The sequence below is a fragment of the Clytia hemisphaerica genome, unplaced genomic scaffold, assembly GCF_902728285.1.
Source record: "Clytia hemisphaerica strain Z4C2 unplaced genomic scaffold, Clytia hemisphaerica genome assembly, whole genome shotgun sequence".
NCBI lineage: Eukaryota > Metazoa > Cnidaria > Hydrozoa > Leptothecata > Clytiidae > Clytia > Clytia hemisphaerica.
In genome coordinates, this window is record NW_027103855.1 from 1,405 (window position 1) to 9,095 (window position 7,691).

Sequence of the window (7,691 nt, forward strand, 5' to 3'; positions counted from 1 at the left end):
CTTGGCGGAGTAAACACACGACCATAATAAATAAATTCAACAGGGCAGCGGAGTAGCAAATATTTCAACTGGGAGTCCTCTCTTCTGTGCCAAGCACTGGCAGTGTTTTTTAAACTTTAAAAAAATGTTAAATGAAGACCAGATGGATCTGTTTGTTATGACTGTGCAAGTTGTGACGAGAGTGTGCATGTTGTGTAACTTGACGGTATAATTCATTAAATTCTAGAAACCATTTTTCATAGCTTTCTGCAGTCCGCTTTCTGCAAGTCTGATAAGAGGTATGTATAAACTGTTATCGCCATTCATTCCATTCCATCATTCAGTCCAAACGTGCGCCAAGGTTAGAAAAGTTTAGAAAAACACAATCTGCGTCCGGAACTGCGTGAAAAATAGTTAGATCAATTTCAACAAAAACTGTATACAGTAATATTAATATAATTGATCAAATTTCAAAGACCATTTGTCATAATTTTACAAGTCCAATAATAGGAGCTGTGATGTCATCATTTGGTTACCGTCATCTGACCGACCCTGATTTACGGTCAGTAGGTAGAGTTGGAGAGTCGGAAAGCTTTTCCACTGTCGACCTCTGCACGCTCTGTGTTTACAAGTTTGAAAATCGAAGTAGCGAGCCGCATGCTAATGGAGAGTAAACCGAAAACCAGTTTATCCACGGTTTCTCAATTTCTTAATTCGGATCAGTTCACACGGATTCCCTTTCAACAAGATGTAGCTGCTTCTTAAAAGAAAAATATTTTCGACTGACCGACCGACCGAATGACCCCCACTTTTTAAAGTAGAAATGACGGGAACCAAACGCTTTTTTTTGCGATTCGCCTTATCAAACACGTCCAAACCAAGTCCAAAAAAGCACGATTGCATCCAAGCTTTATCAAATTTAGACAGTAGCTGTACTTTTGTAAACTTTATCAAATTCCAATAACACCATCAATCCTACCTAGAGGCAAACAAGAAAAATATGTTTTTATTGCAAAAACTAATAAAAAGCAGCAATAAGAAGTATCAGAAAATTCAACATAAACAAAAACTTGAGCAAACGGCTTTAAACCTTCAAAAGATGTAGAAAAAGAATCCCCTTGATGAAAATCATGTGCTCGATTTGCCGAGTTAAAAAAATAAATGACAGAAATTGAAGCTTGCAAGAATTTACACTGGAAATACTTTGGTACAACACTGACTTATCACATCTGACTTATCGCTTGAGCCGCCATCTTGAAACACCACATTATGATCTGTAAAAACAACGCACGCTAAAAGTACCCAAAAAGTTAATCCGATCGGAAAAAAGTTTAGAAATCAAAGTGAGATCGATCGGGAAATCGGATTTTTTTTTTGCCGTCTTATGATGCTGATGATGGTGGAAGAAAATTTTACCTATTTGAATGCTCAGCTTTAGGCTGACCAATTACCAAATCCATTATAACTTAGGTGGGTTAATATTGGTGGGGAAAAAACGCCAAATAAAGCCACGCAAGAATATAGAAAATCGGTCTTTAACATAATTCAACAAAATCTTTTTAGAATAGAATTTCGATGGATAATACTCATTTTTTAGTAAAATTAGTCAACTAGAGCCTATAACCTATCCCACCTGCCAAATTGAATCCCCACCAAATTTTAGAAAATTGACCAATCACCAAATTAAATCCCACTCCAAAATTGATAGTTAATATAAAAAAATATGGAACAACGAAAAAATAATGAGTAAGACCTACCTTTTCTTCTTGTAAGTTTGGAGGTTGGGAAAATATGCTGTAGAGTCAATAGCCAGGTTACATACAAAATATTTTCGTTCATTCGTTGACTTTATATATGTGTGCATAGTTATAACGAAATGTTTTCCACACCTTAACACCTTTGGGTGCTTTGATCTTTTTCTTTTCGAAGAACGTAAAGAACGCCAAAAGAAACTTGTCACCAGAGATTTGGGAAAAGTGTTAAATTCATCTGCCTTCTTTTGTAGCCATTTTAACTAGCAACCAAAAGTTATCAGAACAATTTTTAATGAAAATTAATTATTGTTAAGATTATCACACTTCAAAAATTCAATGCGCGAAAAACACGATTTTTGAAGAGAATATTCCCCCGAAACAGGGTTCTTCGCAACCTTATTTGCCCATACACAGATGAAAAACTGTAAATTTTTAGAAAGCTAATGAAATGAATTTTTGTATCCTAATCTTAGTCTGATGTACCCTCGGTAACACACTTTCATGAGTCTTGCTTGAAGATTCCTTACTGGTCACAGTTGATAAACATTTTTAAAGTTATTTTTTGATACACATCAGGGTGAGTTTGAACATCTATTCACCTCATCTACACCTCTGTGTCACAGACCCACTGGAATTCCAGCCCCACTGGAAAATTTGGCAAAGATTTCATCCCCGCTGGGAAAATACCCTGAAATTTCAGCCCCACTGGAAAAATGAGTTTGATTTCATCCCCATTCGAAATTCAATGTTAAAAAATTGTACTCCAAAACCATCCCCACTGGATTTATTAACCTTGGAACAATAGAATTTCTATCCCCAATTGGAATTCAATAGTAATGTTTATCCCGAGGAGAAAAGTTCCAGTGGGGCTGTGAGACAGGGGTGTTCATATAGACACCTAGATATTGAATAAAGATGGGTACCTTATAGCAAAGTTAAAGTTGCAAAATCCAAAACCTGCGGATTTATGATACTTCAACAGTCTTAATTTAGAGCTAGAGGAAAAACTATATGAGAAATGAATATTTATTGTTTAATGAGCTGAAAGGTTGTATCTTTCATTGAAAAAGAAAAAAATTGAAATATTGATAAAATTTTGAGGTCAAAAGTCAAACTTGAATTTGGGGGATTTTCGCGAACCAAAAATCGGCCATTTAGAGCGGGTTGTGCGTTGTTCGCGAGGAGTCGTGCATTGGTAGTTTCAATATGAGTTTATCTTGTATTTTTCACTACACCAAGACAGTTAAAAAAAATCCGGTATTCTTGTAGGGCTTGGGCTTTATTTGTATCATTTAGTGAGAATTTCATTATTTTCCATATTGAAGTCCGGTCCTGCCAATCTAAGAACTGCGACGCTAATACAGCTTGAATCTCTATGAGCAGGTTTATTAATAAAAAACCCTTTACTACTCATTTACGGGGTCAGACCTTTGACCCCGACGTTTGACTGACCAGACGTTTTTGCGCTCAAAAACGTTAAAAAAGCATAATTACATGATACATCAGTACTCAGGTAAGTTATGGCATGTCTCAAAAACCTGGAAATTACCATAATTTTTGAAGGCCATTAGCCGGCAGAAAATGGGGAAACCAATGATTTGCTACGAAGGGTACCATGATGAAGTTTCGCTGTAGGGGTGTTACCTAATTGTCTACGCCCTTATTTTTGCGAAAAACCGCAAAAACCAAAAAGTGCTGACGTCAGCAAAACTTGTTTTTTAAATATCTCCAGTTTGGCTAATGGTAGAAACATGAAATTTGGACCAATGTTGAATATCATTAAAAGGATCATTTTGCAAAAAAAAATTTTTCGAAATTTTGCTTTCGTCAGCAGAAATCAACAAAATACGAAATTTTGCAATAAAGTGCTGATGTCAGCAAAATTTCAAAAAATTTTGGCGAAATGATCCTTTTAATGATACGCAACTTCAGTCCAAATTTCATGCTTCTATCTTTAGCCAAACTGGGGTTATTTAAAAAACAAGTTTTGCTGACGTCAGCATTTTTTAGTTTTTGCGGTTTTACCCGAGTATTTTCGTTTCATCTCTNTTTTTGAAATTTTGCTGACATCAGCACTTTATTGCAAAATTTCGTATTTTGTTGATTTCTGCTGACGAAAGCAAAATTTCGAAAAGTTTTTTTTTGCAAAATGATCCTTTTAATGATTTCAACGTTGGTCCAAAATTCATGGTTCTACCATTAGCCAAACTGGAGATATTTAAAAAACAAGTTTTGCTGACGTCAGCATTTTTTAGTTTTTGCGGTTTTTCGCGAAAATAAGGGCGTAAACAATTAGGTAACACCCCTACAGCGAAAATTCATCATGGTACCCTTCGTAGCAAATCATTGGTTTCCCCATTTTCTGCCAGCTAATGGCCTTCAAAAATTATGGTAATTTTCAGGTTTTTGAGACATGCCATAACTTACCCGAGGTGAAAACGCTCCTTGAGCTTTATGTAAAGACCTGTTCAAGGGCAAAAAACTACCGAATGAGAATAACAGACGCTTCCACCCCCCAAAAAAGTGACATAAGGGCCCACATAAATAAAGTGAAAATGAAAAACAGGTTCTCAAAAGATGACCAAGCCAATGTCATCGAACTCATAAAGAAATGGCGAGCTGAAACCCCAAACGAAAATATTTTTTTTAGAAGCTACGGGGAAGGAGAGAATGCCGAGCTAATTGATGTGCTTACAAATCAGAGAGAACAAAGATTGCTATTTGTCCACCAAAATCCAAACGAAAAACGGTTAATGAAGCAGTACGGAAACGCGATCGGCCAATTAGACGCCACCCAGAAAACCACAAAATATAGGCTACCGTTGTTCTTCGTTGCCACAAAAACAAATGTGGACTATCAAGTGATAGGCTCATTTGCTATCCAAGATGAGACGACAGAATTAATCTTCGAAGGACTTGCCAAATTAAAAGAATGGAATCGAGAATGGAACCTCACAGTTATGATGGTGGATTATTGTCAATAGGAAATAGATGTTTTGCAAGCCCTTTTTCCAGGTAATATTCACAATTATAAGTTTTACATTCAAGCGTTAGAAGTAAAGTCACAAGTATAGAAAATAGCTGTAAATAGAAGAAAAATTAATGGACACTGTATACAAGTTTTTATTTATTTTTCATTCTATTCACTTTACCTGTATACATGTGTATGAAAAATTGAGCATAACATAATAGTATTATGAAAGTTAATGATTTAATAATTTTAAAACTGGCAAAGAGTTTTGTTTCAATTTCTTTAGATACAATCATCTTACTATGCGATTTTCATCGAGAACAGGCTTGGGAACGGTGGCTGAGCAAAACAAAGCATGGAATGACTGGGAAAATGTATGGCAGGGAAGATGATGTTGAGAATGATGGGAAGGGGTTGACTAAGAGGGATGTTTTACAAATGTTGCGCCCGATAGCAAGTTCAGAGACAGAGAGGAGGAGATGAAGATTCGAATTGAAATCTTAAAATCAAGCGACATTTGGAATGACGAAGGTTCGTCAAAGCTTCGAAGCTGGTTAGAGACTACCCGGTTCCCTTGTTGCAAGGTATTAAGTAGATTTCATTTAGAAGATTTGAACTGGCTTAGGTTGAAATTTAAGATCATGTGGTCATTTAGCATGGAAAGCTCTAAAGATCGATACACTTATCAGTTTTTGTGTCTTGCAGAATATGAATGTGATATTAGTTATGATATAGAATTTTATCTGCAGGAACTAACTTAGCTAGTCCATTCATTTTTTAATTTTTGTTTAGATATGGGTTTATTGTTACAGAAAGGATTTGTTGTCAATCGAAATTAATACCAACAACGGGGTTGAGCGAAAAAATAGAGACTTAAAATATAAATACCTTAAACAGGCCAATGACAAATCAGTTTCTGGTATATTGACTACATTGATACGCAAATCCCTTCCTGAAAAATATAAAGAGTAAGTAACAGTTGTTGTGAATTATTTAAATAGGCATTGTCAATGCAGCAAACATAGAGAAATGGATAGTAATTTCTTGTTCTGTTCTTAGTTTTTCCCTTCGTGGAAAAAAATCTTCACCTGCCTAAATGGAAAAATCTTTGTAGGAATACCAAAGAATTTAAAACCTACTTTGAGTTGAATTATGTTTGCATGATTGATTAATTTCAACTTTTGTTTAAGGTACAAGGACAAAAATTTGGTATGTTCTTCCCTTCACCGAGAGTATAGTAAATACATTCCCCAATATCTACAAACCACGCGATCTTGTCCAACATTGTCGAAACAAACTGCTCATCGCAAATGTGCTGAATATCAATAAGACGAGGATTGAGGAGCAACAAAACATCTACAGAATTAAAAGTTTTGAAAATGATATATCCTAATCAGTTGACCGTCGCAAACCACATTGAGATTGCCTTTCTTGGATAAAAACAAAATTGCCATGTAAGCACATGTCCGCGATTATTTTACACACAAAGGAAACATGGACCTACCGGGATTCAGTTTACATGACATTGGATGAGGCAGTTGTTGGAGATATAAAACGCTTCATTTCAAAAACGTTCACTTCGACACTGGTTGGCAAAAATGAAACTTCAGAGCAGGAATAAACTTTATCTTTTGATTCAGAGTTTGTTCAAGAACATCCAACAGTTGATTTGCCTAAAAGAATGAAAATATCAAGATCTAAGTTTGGAGAATGCAGAGAGCACTTAAACGAAATCAAGTCACTGACATGCTTGGTTACTGATGAAAGTGTAAGTACCAACAAAATTCTCAGTTAATGTAACATTTGCAGTTTTTTTAAATTCACAACCTTTAGGCAGTGTGTCCACCGGTAAAAAATAAGTTGTCTCAAATTTCTTTGTCTCAAATAGTTTGAGACAACTGTGCTAGAATTGATCTACTACGTATGAAAAAAATAACCCACATAGAAAATGAAAATTTTTGAAAACTTTTACTTCCTATCACTTACTTGTTTTTCTCTGTCGCGAAAAAAATCATTCCAGACATATAGACATATGCCTAGATTATTTTTGTGAACAAGTATTTGCGATGAACAAATTGTTTTCAATGGACACTCAGATTTCAGGTTTTGAAATATCATCCTAAATAGATTAAATATGTTTATTTAAGATTGCTGAAGATTTGGAAATAAAACTGAGAGAAATCAGAAACATGCTGAGATCAGTCGTTCCCAAGAGGACTAGTTCATTTGGTAATAAGACATTATCATTATAATAAATTTGAAATCCACAGCAGCCCTTGTACATTTGATGAATATCTAGATAAAACCTGAAAACTTTTACCCGGTGTGGTGTTGGCTTAATTACAACTTGAACAAGGAAAAACAGGGACGTTTCAAATTTTAGCTTTTCTTCTTAATCAAGATTGAAACAGAACTAATCAATTTAACGATACCAAGCACCTATGATGTTCAACTTACAAATTAGAATGAACAAATTCTATATCTGATGCCAAGCCAAAAAAGCAAATGGTAAGGAATTATTCCTAAATCAAATTTTAACAGTTGAGGATACCCTGCCCTGCAATAGGAGTAATACCTCGATAAAGATATAAAACTGCATGTGTGGTATATGTAAAACGAATTTCATCATATGAAAATCATTTAAATATTTCCCTTTAAACAGCCTTTATTTTACAGGCACACTCGCACAGATTTTCTGTATTTGCTTTTATAGAATGCCTTGCTAGCAAAGAAAACAGTGAAATTAGTATCTCATTTTGAAGGTAAACAATAAAATATTGGAGAACGGGGATATATATTTTTATAATTATACGTTTTTTTCCATTTTTTTAAATATATAAATCAAACATTCTGTCAAGAAATAAGAATTTTATTATAGACATAAAGTTTAAAAAGCCAAGCAGAAAAACAAAACAACAAACACCTAAAACCACTCAATCAAAAACCCAACCAATGCAATCTGAACCTGGAGTCCCCGACTTGCGACA

General features: G+C 34.9%; 1 long non-coding RNA gene across 1 annotated transcript; it reads right to left on the bottom strand.

The window, feature by feature from the left end:
- Positions 1-5,588: 5,588 nt before the first annotated feature.
- On the bottom strand, positions 5,589-6,795 carry LOC136808268 (uncharacterized). The gene is made up of 3 exons (XR_010846849.1): positions 6,691-6,795; positions 6,209-6,377; positions 5,589-5,656 (listed from the first exon to the last, which is right to left on the bottom strand). It is a non-coding gene; the product is annotated as an uncharacterized lncRNA (long non-coding RNA).
- Between the last annotated feature and the right edge of the window lie 896 nt (positions 6,796-7,691).